The sequence below is a fragment of the Rhipicephalus sanguineus genome, chromosome 1, assembly GCF_013339695.2.
Source record: "Rhipicephalus sanguineus isolate Rsan-2018 chromosome 1, BIME_Rsan_1.4, whole genome shotgun sequence".
NCBI lineage: Eukaryota > Metazoa > Arthropoda > Arachnida > Ixodida > Ixodidae > Rhipicephalus > Rhipicephalus sanguineus.
This window is the reverse complement of record NC_051176.1, coordinates 245169226-245186331: the sequence shown is the minus strand read 5'-3', so window position 1 is coordinate 245186331 and position 17106 is coordinate 245169226. Positions and strand designations below refer to the sequence as shown.

Genomic DNA, 17106 nt, shown 5'->3' with positions numbered 1-17106 from the left:
AAAAGAAACCAGCCCAACCAGCTTGGTGAAAGAGAAACCAGCCCTGTTGCCTGGGCTTGCCGGATAGGCTGAAACGGAGCATGAAGGTAATGCATGTGTCGGGTGTATCATAGAGTTTCATACAATGCTTACTAGAGGGAACTCTGGCACTATTGTCTATGGGAGCTGCAACGCATACTGCTCCAGCCAGCATGGGAATGATGGGTAGTACACGGATTTGTCTAAACTTCGTTCTTTCGGCTCCATTTGGCTCGGCGTTGCCTGCTTCCGCTTTATCGCAAAATGAAGTTCAGCAAAAGTCAGCAGTTCCACTTTACCACTTTAACCTTTTTATGCTCACCAATTAAAATCTGATCACGAAGTTCACAACAATCCATTCTTTTATCCAAAAGAAAACCAAAACATAGCAATAAAGAAAGCCACGAGTGCGTTTGAAGCCCGCAAGTACGAAGACTAGGCAAATCCACGTACTACCCATCATTCCCATGGTGGCTGAACGATCGCAGCGCCAGAGTCCCCTCTAGTTAATTTTAGGAAACTCTATGAGGTATATCTCTCGGCGGTTACAGTAAAACACAGCCAACTGCTGGGAATGAAGCATAAACATGCACTGAATCGTAGTGTGGAGTAACTGCGAATTACAACTAAGCTAATGGCTAAATGTTGGCGCCAGGATTTTTTTACCGGGGGGGGCAGCCACGAAAAGCGAATTCCTTCGGAGGGGGGGGGGGGGGGGCAGGGGGGGGGAACTTATGCGCTGTGTTTTCACTATGTTTTACTCCCTTCCTCTTTCCTCTCTTGTTTTATAAACGCCTCACTTATTAGGTTGGAATGGCTGAGATATAAATCTTGTTAGATGGCACATACGCTTCCTTCAGTCGCTCAAGGCTCCAATAAACATACATGGTGTTCTGCTTAGGTAAGTGCAACAAATTATGTACGGGTTAGAATTGCATTAGATTCCTGTCACTGTAGCCTTGTGTGAAAAGAGCTGAGCTTCCTTGATAATATGCCAGGGCGATAGCGACTTGAGAAGATGTGCGCAGCCACGGTAACTTCTTTTGTGAATTGTTCAGTATAAACAGCTGTGCACAAGCGAAATATCCATTTTGTTGAAAGTCAGTGCTGCGTTTGTCTTGTGCCTGTTAGCCGTCGGTACCTGCGCTGTTCCCCTTCACTGTGCTTTGCGTCAGCTACCAATCAAAGGATGTGAAAAGCAAAAGCTAACATTTATTTATGTACATTCACTACAATCTTCGAGAACACAATAGGATACAATTGCTCGCTGGCTGAAATGTTAACAACAGTTTGACTGGGCTGAAGGCCCACGTTCTAAACACGTCAGTGTAAATAAGATATTCGAGCAACGCAGTAAGATAAAAATTAATATTTAGCATGTTTGCACAGCAGTGATTCTGCTAATATAATGAAAATTTATATATTGCATCGAACAGCGCATACACAAAAAGCAGTACCAAATAAAGAAAATAAAGCAGGTAACCAGCAGCAATAAAATAACACCAGTTAACCTTACATCACAATATAGTTTCTAAAGAGTAATCTCACAGCATCAGAGATAACTAACACCACTAAGTAAGGTTCATATCAATTCCAAGTTTCCTAAATACGCGCTAGATAACAAAAAAACGTTAAAACACCCTTCTTGCGCCGCTTGGTCGTGCAAAGCGTTGGAAATGGGAAAAGAATAAAAAAAAGCTATGTAGCAAAAGAATAACAAAAATAAAGAGAGGATATATTTACAAAACTAGATCACCATAGGCATGTCAGTCATTTCACATCTGGCTATACAGTACACCAGCTTTCGCAAACGCGAATGTCAGCTCTCCGACTATACACTGTTCATTAGACAAGCTAGGCCATCGAAGCGGCCTCGGACAGCACCCTTTGCAGTTTGTTTCAAAGCGGGGACAAATACTAAGAAAGTCCTCGAAAATTTCGTCGCTACCACAGGTGCCAATGCCTGCGCTGTGACAGCACACCACAAACCACGGCGGGGATTATTCTATAGTGAAGCGGGTGTTCTGATACCGGTATAGGTTTCACTCCTATGTGCTCGTGCCCGAACAATTTTCCCATGAATGCACCGCAAAGGTACAATAGGGTTTCATTATGCCAGCATATTAGTGTAGACGTATATGTCGATTACTGTGCACAGCATCGAACATGTCAACAACACGCTGAAGATCTATCTTATTGGAAAGAGATCGCTCGACCGCAAGCACAGCTAGGTCGCTCAGACGGTTGTTGGTCATCCTGCTGCGAAGATAAGTCTTCAGTCTTTGAAGGCATGAAAATGTGCGCTCGCAAGATGATGACGATGCCGGTATCGTCACAGCGATAACACCTAGCTTGTGCAGTTCGTGGAAGGCTAGCTTATACTCTCCCAAGACAGTCGCCAATTGCATCAATGTTTCTATCTTGCACTTCCTTTCGGCTTCGATGCGCTGAAGAAGTTTTATTACCAACTTGCACTCAACTTCAACGCTGTCGATGTCGCATGCACAGTGCTCAGCGAAAGGCTTGAGTAAGGAGATGTCCATAAAATTCTCACTCTGGGGGTGGAGGGCGCTGACTCCGCAGAGTACATCATTATTCTCCGTGAACCGCCTAGTCAGTTCCGCAATGAGGTGGTCCAAAACGGGTAGAAAAACGTTGACTCTGAATGTTTCCTTTGAATCTGGAGACTCTTCTTCAACGGGCCGTCCTTCACTCAATACAAACTGCTCCAAATGGAGCGGAAGACGCTTCGTTCTCTGCTTTTCCCTTTGGGGCACCCTGTTCTCCTCAGAAATACTGCAGGTTTGCGCCCACACAGTGTCAAATGCGCTCTGCGAATTTCTCATTTAGGAGAACTCGTCAATGACTGTGCGTGCCATGATGCATGCCTGACTAAGATTGCAGTCTCTACTTTACAATAGGTCCGAAAGAACCTTAAGGCGGCTAAGTACCTTGGTAAATAGTCTTAAATGGAAGAGAAACGAGAAGTTCATTTGCTCAAGCAGACCCCTAGCTTCCGTTGCCCACCTGCTGTTTGTAGCGATGACTTCGGCGAGACATACAAGGAGTGCAGGAAAGCTTTTCATTGCAGCTCTGCAAGCCGCTATCTGGCAGGCCCATCGTGTATCGCTGAGACGCTGCAGCTCTGTCACTGACAAAGACAACCTTTTTTGCACATCTACGTACATGGAGTGAACGGCAGATCCACTTAGGAAGACATAGAGGCATTCCAAAAGAGAGAAAAAATCCCTCACCGGTTTTATCACCTTGCAGACATCCACGATGACAAGATTGAGGCGGTGGTTCATGCAATGTACGTACACTGCCTGCGGCACTTCCTGCCTAAACAGCGCCTGGACGCCCCTTGAGGTACCGCTCATGACACTCGCACCATCATATGTTTGAGCAATGCAAAGCTGAGCATCAATGCCGCAGCGATTCAACGTTTCCTTTACGTAGCTCAGGAGCGACCTTGCATCCAATTGCTCAGCGTTGCGGAATCCAAGGAACCGCTCAAAGACAGTTCCACTGACGTAGTACCTTACTATAACTGATACCTGTTCCGTCTTGCTTAGGTCCTTGGTTTCATCGACGATAAGTGCAAAGCACTGGGAGCTTTTTATCTCTTCCTTTATACTTGTAAATGTGATGTGGCTGAGAATTTCGAGAATCTGGTCTTGTATCGAATGATGAACATACTTCGCGTTCGCTGCTCCACCCTTCAATTTCTTTGCTACAATTTCGTCATATTTAGCAAACAAGTTCAAGAGCTCAACGAAGTTTCCCTTGTTTTCACTTGTGGCACCTTCATCGTGGCCCCTCTGAGCGGTTCCTTGAACGGCAGTAAACCGCAATATATCTGCAGCTCTTGCTATATAGAGGCGTTTTTCCTGCACCTCCCTGGAGTACGCGTCGCTGAGATGTGATGCAACTGACTTGCTTTGCCCTCCCGACTTCATCTGCGTGTAGGGAACCCACGATGCCTGGCAAGTCTTATGCGCGAGTGAGTTTTCGTGCTTTCTGAAACCAGCGTCTTTTTCTAGGGCTTTTTTCCAATTACTGTATCCACCATTGACAAATGCAGATTTCTCATTGGCGCCAGTTGAAAACATTCTGCAAGGGTAACAGAAAGCTGCGTCAGCCCGCGCGCTGTACTCCAACCAAGGAAATAGGCGATACCAGTTTGAGTTGAAGCTCCTGCTCAATTTGCCGTACTTCTTAGATGGAAATGGGTTCAGTATTGGCTGTGTGGGTTGCTCTGCCTTGAATTTTGAAATGTCCAACTGGCCTACGTGGTCGGCATCTACAGAGGCGGTGAATTCGGTCGCAGAATCAGGTTCATCCCTTGCTGCCCACGATGCGGAAAGCTCGTCACGATCGCTGTCCATATGCATCGGCGAGGACGGGCAAGCGTCGTCAGAAGCGGTGCTACACACAGTCCCTTCAAGTGGAATCGAAACGGAGCACTGAGCAGAATTTTCTTGTTCTTGGAGCGTCCGCGATTCTTTGGTTGTTGAAGCAGAAAGCTCGGGGGGGGGGACGCCTTTTTGCTTGGCCCGCTTGCTCGAAGTCGAAAAAAAGTCGGCAATGGACCTTTTCTGCGACATACTGAGGCACTGAACCCAATGTCCTGTAGGGTAGACCGCACGTTGGCGTGGCGGCAAGACGGGCTCGCGTTTCCTCCTGCGTCACAAGCACTGCTTGCTAGCGATCGAGTACGGTGTAAGAAAAAGACTCCCACGGTGTAAGAAAAAGCGAGCAAACGAATCTAACATCGCGGCAGTTTGTCCGCTTTGCTTATTGGGCGTGCCGCATTGGCGCCACCGAAAGACGACACGCGCATCCCGCTTGCCGTGTTCTGGCTTCGGTTATACCGCTTTTCAGGGATGCGTCTGGGATCTCCGCATGGCCAAGGTTCAACTCTGCCCAGTTGCCGAGCGGAGTTCGCATGGAAAGGCATTGGAATCGGCTCCGTATATGAACATCTAAGGTTTCAAGCCCACGCTGTTTGCTTCGCCTGTGTTCTGGTTCGCTTATGGACGACATGGGTATCCGTGGTATATGCGTGCTGTCTTGGGTTGCCCAGCGCTCGCGGTTATGCGAGCCTAGCAGGGCGAAGCTTATTCTCTGCAGAAGCGGTATATGAGGGGAAGGCGCCTCAAAAAGAGGCTCTCGCATCCGAGGCACGAACTTGCTGGTTCACACAAGCAGACCGGACTGCAAAGTGTAGACCCTTTCTAAATCTATATCAGTCGGAGCATTTTTTTGCGCCTGTTCGCACTGTATTTCAAGCGCCTGTTTATCACAGGCGAGTGGGCAATCACTTGTGAGAAGAAATTTCCTACAATAAACTGTCATGCCTAAACAAGATGGTCCTTTGGATAAGCAGCGCTGCTGGCGCTGCTGTCATGCACCTGCCTTCAAATTATGACAGAAATTTGACATTTTGTTTCATACCGCCTACCTTGGGTGAGCTTTTCGGCGATCTTGGGGGGGCAAAGGGGGGGCAGGCGAGAATTTTGGGGGGGCTCCAGCCTCCCCCGTGCCCCCCACTGGCGCCGCCCCTGCATAACATTCGTAAATAGTTACCTCGAATATTCAAATTTGTCCAAATATTGGCTTTAAAGGTATATTTGGCCGTGGCTGAATATTCAGGAAAACGAGAATCTTCATTTTTTGCATAGAGTGTGCTTCGACTAAAAAAATATTTACTTCAAATTCAAAACTTTGAATATTCGCACACCCCCTACCTTTTCACCTGGGCGCTTTCAATCGCTATCCAGCACCAATCAGGATCTCATTTGCAGGACCACGGTTTGCTCTCTTGCACAAGTGATCCAACCACGATCAATAACTTAATCAGGCTCAGTTGTGATTGAAGTTTCTGCATGTAGCCACAAGGTTTACCTTTGCTTGTTATATGTACTGGTACTTGTAAAAAGTGATTAGTGAATGTGCTGTGCTCCCATGAAAGCTGATAAACATATGCTTGGGTGGGCTTCCATTTTGCAGGCTAGGCAGGTAAATAAAGTAAGGTGAAAGAGGAGGCTTGCTGAGCACTGCAAGCATTTATTGTGGATGTGGTTTAACAGTGGTGGATCCACTGTTAAAGAAAAGGGCTAGGTATTATTTATCTGATTATTTTCACGTGTATCTGACCAAGCTACCATGAAACGGTGCTTGTTTTTAGCATCCATATATGCTATATGCCATCCTTGTTGACATGGCAAAGGAGATGTCGTCGTGGCAATTTAAGTAGTTTTACTGTCCTGACTGTTAACTTTGTGTTTGGTGAGCACACGCCTTGAACACTATGATAATAATAATAACATCTGGGGTTTAACGTCCCAAAACCACGATATGATTATGAGGGACGCCATAGTGGAGGGCTCCGGAAATTTCGACCACCTGGGGTTCTAATGTGCACCTGAATCTAAGTACATAGGCCTCAAACGTTTTCGCCTCCATCGAAAATGCAGCTGCCGCGGCCGGGATTCGATCCCACGTTCTTTGGGTCAGCAGTGAAGCACCATAACCACTAAAGTGTGGCGGGGCCTTGAGCACTATGAGACAGAGCTTGCATGTCTAATGGTAACTTTCAGTGACTGAATTTGCACGTGAATGTGACTGATCCGAAACAACAAAGGTCCTGCAGGAGGACCTTCTATATGCCTCTTCGTGTGCGATATTAATGAGCACTAACACTCGCCGTCATGGCTACTGGCGGCACTGACTGATGCTCCCACGTTTAAATGTACATATATACCCTATAAAGTGGACGGGGGAATGGCCTCCACGGTAGCTCAGTTGGTAGAGCATCGGACGCGTTATTTGAAGGTCGCAGGTTTGGTCCCTACTCGCGGCGAGTTATCTTTTCGTCCACTTTTCTTTCTTCACATTTACCTTACATTGTACTACTAATAACATCCCCTATACTTTCCTTGGCATTATTGTCTGTTAGTGCTCATTAATATTGTGTACAACAAAGAAAAACGAGCCCTTAAAATTAACTCTCCTTTCCTTTCTTCGTGTGCAAAACATTTGAAAGATAAGTAGGTTTCCAATCTTCAAACTGCGGTTCACTGCAGTGAGGTTTCACTTTGGCAATCAATTAGTAATAATTGAGTTAGCAATTATATATATATATATATACTGAAGCAAAGTTTGCAAAGCTGCAGAGGTGGGTATTATCTAGTTTCCTTTTTTAAGGTCTGTAAATACCTAATAATCGGACGATGCCTGTGACTAGATTAGTGGATATGATGGAAATCCCTGAAAATTTTCTTTGCACATTCTTTGAGATCATGCTGAAGAGCTGCACATTCAATCAAGCTTTGCTTCCAGCAAACGATAACAGTGGCTTTATTTTTTTTTTTTGATGAAAAATGCCTACTTTTTCAAGCCTTTCGAGATGCATCCGTATAATTTAAAACAAAAAAATTGCATGAAGGCAGCTACTGTATCTAACCTGTCTGAAAAGTAGGCGTTAGTCGACCAAAGTAGCACCACCATGTAGGTGGACAAAGTAACCGTCCCTTTTGCCTTTTGTCCACAAACACATAGGCAACATTCTCTGGATTTTCCATCTCATTTCATGACATTTAATATGCACTTTTAATCTTAATTTTTTTTCTTAAATGCACAGTGCTAAAAGCTAGTAGATAAATGCAATGATGTGCTCATTTTATGTATGAGGTGAGACACTGAAGAAATATTGCAGTGTTCGCAACTCTACTTCTAGGTGGTTGGATTCAGGACTATAACGGTGATCTTATTGAATTCTTTGAATCATGCAGAAGCCCATGTAACTGGTGTGCTGTACCTGAGGAACTGATTTTCACTGCTTGGATACGAGGTTTGCATAAAATCAAAAGAGTACGAAACAAAAATGGACTTTATATATATTCAGTTCAAATAGGCAGATACATAATGTTACTTATAGCTACACCACATAAGTTCTTAGCACCTAAAAACTTCAAAGAAAAAGTCACAGTTTCGCCGCAAGGCCGAAGCAATGAATGCGATAGCAAGAAACTAATGCTTTATGAAGTGAGGCTCGCCAGTGGATACTCTCAGTTTGAACAGCGCTTCTGTTGCAAAGGCGGCCGAAGCAGCGAAGGAAACTAGTGTGCTTCAAGTGTCGAGCTGTGACACTTGATAGTTCGCGCTCATCTTCTGTTTGTTCGTTTAGCGGCGTCCCTTGAGCTCGAGTGGCTGTCGTACGCTCCGTAACATGAGCACGGACATCACGGTGAAAGCGTGAAACATCCCTCTTCCCCTCAGCACAAGAAAACCGCGCGGAAGGGCAAGGTTCTCCCTGCGCAAGTATAAGAAGAAGCGAGCGAGCTCGCCGACGACTTTTAAATGTGCCTGTCGCGCTCCTAGCGCCATCTCGCTGGTAATGATGAAACGCTTATAAGCGCAACCGTCTCTGAGTCCGTCCAGCGGTAAAGGGTGTGTATATAACGCTCGCCGTTACCTACGTGGAGGATCTGCATTTCGTGGCGTAGTGGCTAGCGCCACTCGCTGCGGAGGAAGAGGTCCCTGGTTCGATTCCGCGCTTCGGAAGCATTTTTCTGAATTATTTTTCTTTGGGGCTTTTATATATATATACATACTTATACATATACGGTGCATGACGACGGCGACGGCAAAATCCAGCCGAGACTGTCCATATAATTGCTATCGCAATAATAAATATTTGAAAAAAGAGCTACTAAGGCCAAACTTCTCCTTAATTAAGGTTTAATTAAGGTGCAACAATTAGTTTAATGACCAAATTTCAGTTGTGCTACAAATTTCGAAATCCTACCCATTGCAATTAATTATGTTCAGGAGTAACTGCCACTTCTGAAAGAAAAAAAACGCAGTCAACTTCTCCAGTTGCTACAGAAAAGGTCAATTCAGAAAGGCAGATTGACAACCACTCGTTTGTAACACGAAGCCACAAGAAAATCCATGTGGACTTCTCAGAAAGAAAACTTCATAGTTGCCGAAAAATTTGTCCTGGTCTGGGGACCGAACCTGGGACCAACACCTTTCTGTGTCCATGCGCTTTGAGTTGTCGATTAATTCACCCTCGCCCTTCCTGGTTGGCTCAATTGGTAGAGCGACTGCCCCTGAAAGCCGTCGGTCCCGGGTTCGGCTCCCGGACCGGGACAAATTTTCGGCAACTATGAAGCTTTCTTTCTGATGTGGCTTCGTGCTACAAACGAGTGGTTGTCAATTTCCCTTTCTTAACCCTTCCACCACCTTGTGAGATTCTGCAGAACCAATTTGCAGTAATTGTCTATTCACTTGTGCTAAAAGTCATTTGCTTCTCAGGTACTTTTATATGTACTAATTTGTTCATATTACCTAACAGTTCAATCTTACCGAATAACTATAGTGCATTCAAACGAGACAGAAGTTCAGGGAAAGATGGAGGTCTGAAGCGAACGGATGTTGCGGGAGCTAATGTTTTGACAAGTTGACTTGTCTTCATCAGGACAGCAACTGCTTTCCTTAGCAGGGTTTTTGATGTATGAATAGTCAACTCTCCCCAATCCTCAACTCAGAGGAAGATGGTAAACTGGTTCACAAAGAAGGTTAACTGAATCCAAGTTCTCAGACTTGAGTTACCCGCCTGTGCACCAACTTATAAGATAAACAAGAAGTGAATGGCTGCAAAAGACACATAGTAAAAGAATAAGGCCGGCTCATTCTATTGACTGTATTTTGTGATTCTTCAATTACTTTCTAGGAGCAGTAATTGGCACTTGTAATCAATAACTTGTTTGAAGAAAGTAACTGTAATTGTAGTCAGTTGCTTTTTTTTTTTTGCAGTGTGTACATGTCTGGTTCTTACCTTTGTGCTTTTGCTTTCTAGGCATAAAAGTTAGTGCGCAGATATGGTACACACTTGGCATACATTGTCACTGAGCATTGTCACTATGCGCCACACTTGTTTCCAATGCTGTAACCTTGCAAAGGGTCCTTCAGTAAGGAGCAACATCTTTCTTATTGGCAAAATTGTTCTTAGCACTGTGTGGCCTTCAGCTGTCTTCTTTTTAAAGGAACCCTGCAACACTTTTTCAGCATGGTCAGAAAACGCTGCCAATCAGTAGTCAAGGCTCCTGTGAACACGTGAGCCAAACACTATGGCGCAGCATGCGGCCTAGAATATGCAAATAATTCTCAAAGTCAGCTAGCAATCACTTGCCCTTCTCTCGACAAATGATGCCATAAACCCAAATGACTGTGCCATAGACACAAAGTCCATGGCCATTGGCTGATTTGAGCATCGTAAGCTGCATATAGTTACCGCGGCTGCCACGGCATGCCGTGACCGCAAACTCGCTCGCAATTACACTGAAAGTAAGCCGCATGTTTGACGAAGAAAAAGAAGATAAGAAAGTGCTCAAGGTCATGACACGTGCTGATGAACAGACAGACGTAGCTCCTTGCCTACTTGTCGTTTACCCCCCCCCCCCCCCCGCTTAAAAGCGCTTACAGCGTGCGACAAATCCCTGTAACTGTGCTTGTACTTGACGAATTCTAAAAATTTTTGTGCCAATCAATTCGTGAGGCAATAAACTCTTTCAATGGAGCCATTCGTTGATTACTTGGAAAAATGTTACAGGACTCCTTTAACATCTCAGGTTTTAGGTTGCCATGAGATATGTTACATCCTGTATTTTATTAAAACATTTTTTACGTACTGAGCTTGAAGAAAGAAACCTCCATATGGGTCATTCCATACCAAACGTCCCAGCAATTTTGGCGGTCATCTCAACTGTACTCGAAAAAAATCGTGCAGATTTATTGCAATGAAAACAGTGAATTGCTAGAATATTTCAGTGAGAAAAACATTTTTGCCCACGTGGGAGCCTTCCGAATTTCGCATAATGTCATCTGAGTGATGCTGATCATAAAATTTATTCTGAGAGTATCATTGCTCGTTTCAATACCAAATTTGGTTTAGATACTAGGCAAAGGCATTTGTGTAAGGTGTTCGAAGCTCAATAATATTACTGCAATTTTTCTGCCATATACGCCTCGAGAAACCTTGCCAAAATCTTCTGTTTGCATTTTTTCTCTGGTAATGTTGTGCTATGTATAAATATCTGAGTAATCAACACTTGCTCTATGCAAGGTATATTTCGCATTAAAAATATTTTGAGACCACTGAAGTTTGTAAATCTTACGAGAAAATATCATGACTTTGAGAAAACCTTCATTTTGGTCCACATTGAGATGCAATTTACAGCACGTGGTGCTCCTATTAAAGGGACACTAAAGAGCAAAATGATTTTTCTCATATTAGTAAAGTACTCTTTCACGATACCAATAACACCACTCTTGCTGTGAGAAGACGCTTAGTAAGCAAGAAAACGCGCGAAAACAAAATGTGGGTGGTGACGCCACCTTGAAGTTTCCGCACCATTCGCCGTGATGTCACATGTTTTGACAGCACCTACTAGGAGCTACGTAGTTCCTGATCGCTAAAAATTAAGTACATTGTCCTCTGAGAAGGCCATAGACTTAATATACCAAGTCTGGGGTAATTTTGTAGAGCCAATGGCGCCAAAATACGATGAATACACTTAGAAATCCGTGACGTCACGCGGGGAGATTTTGGCGCGAAATTTAAAAATGAAAATTTGAACTTGATTTTCTCCTGTATTAATAAACGTATGATGGCAAAATTAACGACATTAGAGTTCTCATTCAGAGAACTATTTATCGATCTAAACCGATTCATTGTTTCTCTTTAGTGTCCCTTTAAAGATCAACTTTATACCTCAATCGAAAGCACATAAATAGTTGTTCTTATATGGCAAGTTTTGTCATTACATTTATTGTTTTAATTTTGAGTTTCCTCATTGCCATCAATGGGGAACTTCAATTAGCAAGCTGCCGTATGAACAAATAGGAAGATAGCCGTCAATGGGAAACTCCAAAAATTATTTTCTTCCATGATCTCAGCCACCTAGTAGCTTGCGAAAAGAAGTAGTACATGCAGGGTGTGCTGATCGTTAGTACTCAACTATAGCTATGAGGAAAGACATCTGCCAAATGTTTACTTTTGAAGTTATTGCTTCTTATGGGAGAGCTGTACATATGGGCAAGGATCTCGAGGGGTAAGTGCTAGTGTGGGCATATGCAATGCTGAGGTGGAAGACGTGAGGATGATAACAGAGACATACACACAAGACGTCACTTCCTGCAAAATCTTATTCCAACGAACTGCTACTATTTCTACATGGGGCAATGTCACAGTTCATCAGCACGCAGTCTCATTCAAGTAGAGCAGCTTTTGAGGTTATAATGCCACATTCTTTCAGATGCCGCATCCATTCAGCACTCACCTGCTTCAATGATCCTTTTTGCCTCATTTAGTAATCTTGCCCACTCATATCCTGACTTCTGCAGCAACAAAAAAGCATGCACCGAAATTTGGCCAACACCTCTGCAATCTGCTATTCTCAACCTTGTTGTGAGGTTGTCTCAGTCTATCATTTCGGTATAAGCTCTGCTCTGTTTGGCCTAGGTATTTTTTTCCACACAGCAAAGGTACATCACACACCTTTCCACCTGACACATGGTTGCTTTCAAGCCACAGTGCTTTGTGGAGACCAGAGTTTGGCATTCTACAGAGCCTATAAACTTTAAACTGGGCAGACTAGACTGCTGATTAGAGCTGTGCGAATAGCAAAATTTTGGGTGCGAAGCGAATTCGAATAATAAAGGTTCAGTGCGAATCGAATCAAATAATCTTCAAATAATTTTCGAATATTTCTCAAACCTTTTTCGAATACTTCGAAGTGAAATTACAGAAAAAAGTTGCAGAGAATCTCTAAGTATGTTCTTATGAGATAGCAACATGAAAGTGTTTCTTTTTGCTAGGTTGATGAAGCTCAGGCACAAGGTGGTGTTTCATAGTTGTCTTATCAAGAATGAGGCAATGTAGAGGCCAAATTGTATTTATGTACATGATTTGGTGCAACCAAAGTGTTGCAGACAACACTTTATACGTGATAGGCAAAGATGTCATTTCCTCAGCCTCTCCTCCTCTTACAACTTCTGTGGAAGTCCAACTGATGTGGCGGACAAGGGTGTGCTCCCTTCAAGCCCGGAGTTCCAAAGCTGCCTCGTAGACGTCGATATACAAGAACATATGTGAAATTTCGGATGCTACGAAGCTTCGGCGTCCGATTTTTCGAACTTCCTGCCCAAATTTCAGGTCCAAAACAGCACTAATTGAGCCCCCACCTCTGCCACATCTTTCATCTCCATTCTGGAACCGGCGTTTTCTTGAGTTAATCCATTTGCGACCATAGCGGAGCTTGAAAGGAAGCTTTGCCGCAATACGGGAGTGTGATGAGGTGAAGCATATTAAAAATCTAGGGACCACTTCGAATCGGACGTTGACTGCGTCTTGACTAAGTTCGACCGTAACGGAGCTTGAAAGGCAGCTTTGCCGCAATACGAGAGTGTAATGAGGTGAAGCATGTTGAAAAATCTGTAGGGGTCACTTCGAATCTGATCTTGACTGCGTCTTGGCTGTTAGACCGTAACGGAGCTTGAAAGGCAGCTTTGCCGCATTACGGGGGTGTAATGAGGTGAAGCATATTGAAAATTTGTAGGGGTCACTTTCAATCGGACGTTCACTGTACTTGTTTTTGAGAAGTTCGAATAGTAAAATTTCAGTGCGAATCGAATCGAATAGCAAACACTATTTGAAAAATATTCGAAATTTCGAGTATTTGCACACCCCTACTGCTGATACATCAGCTCTCTTAGCATCTAATTGTGCGGCGTGCGGTGGTATCATGGGTAACTTTTCTTATTCTTGAGGCTGTTCCTATTCAGACAAGTTAGCAACTTCCTGCATGTTTTTTTTTCTTTGCCACAGGAATAGGACCATGTGCATAGCATGTGCCTTCTACGTAGACAGTCTGCTGTGAATGTGTCTCTCTTATGTGTGGCATTGTCTTCGTGCCTTTCACCTTAGAACATGCTTAACGATGATGTCCAGCTTTACATCCTAACATATGGCTGTAGTGAAGTGATTACTTGCATATAGTTGGTAGCTGTGACAGCACGAAGTAATAAGTTTTAGTGGGAGCTAAAAGGGGATGGGTATATATGGAGGCAACAATTATTTTTAAAGCTGTAATAGGTATAGCAGCACTTTCATTGCCATTCTATGTGCCACCCTATGGTCTTCACATATCTACAGCGTTCATTGGCAACACCACTGCCATCGAGGTTGTTCCAACAAATTTCCAAACATTATACTGGTTAATCGTCAGAATAATACCTTTGGGAGCAGCTTTATAAAAAATATATTCACACATTTTGTTTGTAATTCTCTGAGTTGTTTCCTCATGCCATTGCAGAAGTATGATGGTCATTTTCTATCTTCAAGGAGAACTGGTATGCGCAAAATTTGAACATATGCCAAACTGGACGCTGCATCAATGATCGTGCAAGGGAACATGAACTGTCAGTTAGGAATAACGGGAATGCACATTTACTAGTGTATTGTCATGCTTGCATGTGCACACCGATTTTCCGAAACATTAGGATATTGGGCAAGAGCAGTGATACCACAGCCCGGGAATGGATGGAGGCTTTTGTAGCGTTAGCTACACTTGTCTAGCCGCAGCCGATTTCGCGTGGTTCCTCATGAGCCATGCTGCGCATGCGCGAGGATCAGTGCAGAGCTGGCATCTCACGCACTCTCCGCCACTGCCACGCGCGGCTCGCCGCAGCTGGTGGCGGAGAGCGGGAGGAGTGGCGTCGTAGCCGGGCAGACAGACTGACGCTAGCGCGCGCGACTCGCCGCTGCTGCTCTGCGCATTTGAGAGGGGTGACGACGTAGCCATGGCGCGCACAGCTATTCGCCTTCGCTGTGCAGTCGCCGTCTGACAAAGAGCTGGTGCCGCTTGATAGCGCCTCTGACTGGCGTTTGCAGGTGGGTAACGCCATGGAGAAGGAGAGCGCAAATGCTGCTCCACGGCGCAGAAGAGCCGAGAAGCTTATGTCATCGGATCCCGAAGTAGTTGCCTGGCAATTAGCGGTTCAGCGTACGAAGAATGAAGAAGCAACCTGACGTTGAGCAAAAATAAATATGCATGTGCCACATAATACGTATACCGTGTGTGTGTCATTGGAGCAGCAGTAAGCGTGACAATCAAGCTAATCCTAGACAATCTGGAAAGCTCAGAATAATCAGCTGAACCTTTGCTAACGCTACGTATATCCTGGCATAGCTGAGCTAAGCCACTGCAAATTTTTTATGTATCTTTGAGAGGCAATGCTTGCATATGCGACACGTCCATTTCTTTATTGAATAGTGAGTTGAAATTTTTGCGTGCCTTGCTATAACCTGTGAATCCGTGACCTCCTTTCAGGGGCGTCGCCAGAAATGTTTTTCGTGGGGGGTTCAACCATACTTCATGTATGTTTGTGCGTGCATTTGTATGTGTGCGTGTATATATACGCAGTCAAAATCGAAAATTTTCGGGGGGGGGGGGGGGGTGTTCAACCCCTCCAACATCCCCCCCTTGTCTATGCCCCTGGCTCCTTTGCTTGTGCATGTCTGTTTCTGTATTATATATATATATATATAGAAGAGTGATGAAAAATAAATGTCAATTGAAAGTGTGCACTCATTCGTGTTTGTCTTACTGCGTCCCTGTCTATCATTATGCGTATACCAGTTTTCCTTGATGTATGAACTAACTCGCCCAGCTACAAGTTTTATTTTCTATGTTCTCTCGTCACTGTACGAAATATTTGTTACAGTATGTAACCATTTTCGCTGCCATGTATGTATGACGATGACTCTGACATGGTTTTTTTTTTTCACTGTGGGTCGTTTTCTGTCTTACAGCCACGTTCTCTTGCAAGCTCTTCCTTGGAAGGCATGGACAATAGAGTTTATTGGCAGATTCAAACACGATTGACCTCGTGTTCAAGTACCAGTAGAACTAGCGGGGAGGTCCCAGCTTTTCTTTCTCCAGAAGTTGTCGGTCATCCTTTTGTCTATGTAATAATCATTCCTGCAGAGTAGTGCCGAGTACCTCCACCACAGATAAAGAGGCAGGCCCCATCTCCAGCTTGACAAAGCCCATGCTCATCATCTTTTCAGACAATAATGGCATCGTACATCAGGAATTTGTCCCAAGTGGCTAGGCTATGAACAGTGAGATTACAGTCAAATTCAAATGCTTCCGAAGATGGTCATTTATAGACAATGACCAGATCTGTGGTGCACAAGGAGCTGGATGCTGGACAACAAAAGTGCTCCCTGTCACACATCATTCCACATGCACAATCTTTTCAAAGGAAACAACATGTTTTAATACCTTGCGCTATATACATCTGCCTCCTGCTTATTTTACTCTGTTCCCAAGGTTAGAAACACAGCTCAAGAGTTTCCCTTTTCTCTCTATTGCCTTAATCAAACTTGAATCTTGTAAGTACCTGTAGTGAACTACCTAGTTCCAGAAAGAAGATGTTCAGCAGGTATTCACTAAATGGCAGTAGTGAAGGGAAGGCTGCACGTACAATATATACTCATGCAATGGTCGTACCTGTGTAAAAGCCACACCTAGAACTTTGTTAAAAAAGTGCACCAAAAATATATTTAAAAATTATTCGTGTATTAACCGCAGTCGTGATTTTTGAGATTAGCAGTGTTATTCGTGGTGCTTTGCTAGAATTCCAAACTTTTTTTCCTGAAACTTCTGACTGGCTGGTTGGAAGTTTGAGGTTGATGAAAAATATGTGCGATGATGGTGCTCCCAGGAAGGTGCACTCAGAAAAACAAATGCACGGAGATGTGCGCTTTTCAAGGCAAGCACAGCGTATTCCCAGATGTAGAAGACTCACTTCTGCAGTACAAGATATTTCGAAGGAGCTGCTGCACGTGAAAGCGCTCAGCATCGCACGAGACAAAGGTTAAAGCAACAATTTATGGATCCGGCGCTTCATCTAACGAGAGAACTTGCTCTTCGCTGTCGCACAATGATGTGCCGACGTCTACCTCCAAGCGAAAAAAAAAGAGAGAGAGAGAGAAAACAATGTCTGTTTTTT

The 17106-nt window shown here is 44.2% G+C and overlaps 1 pseudogene; it reads right to left on the bottom strand.

The window, feature by feature from the left end:
• Positions 1 to 2141: 2141 nt before the first annotated feature.
• Positions 2142 to 3824, bottom strand: LOC125756325 (zinc finger MYM-type protein 1-like; annotated as a pseudogene).
• Positions 3825 to 17106: the final 13282 nt, after the last annotated feature.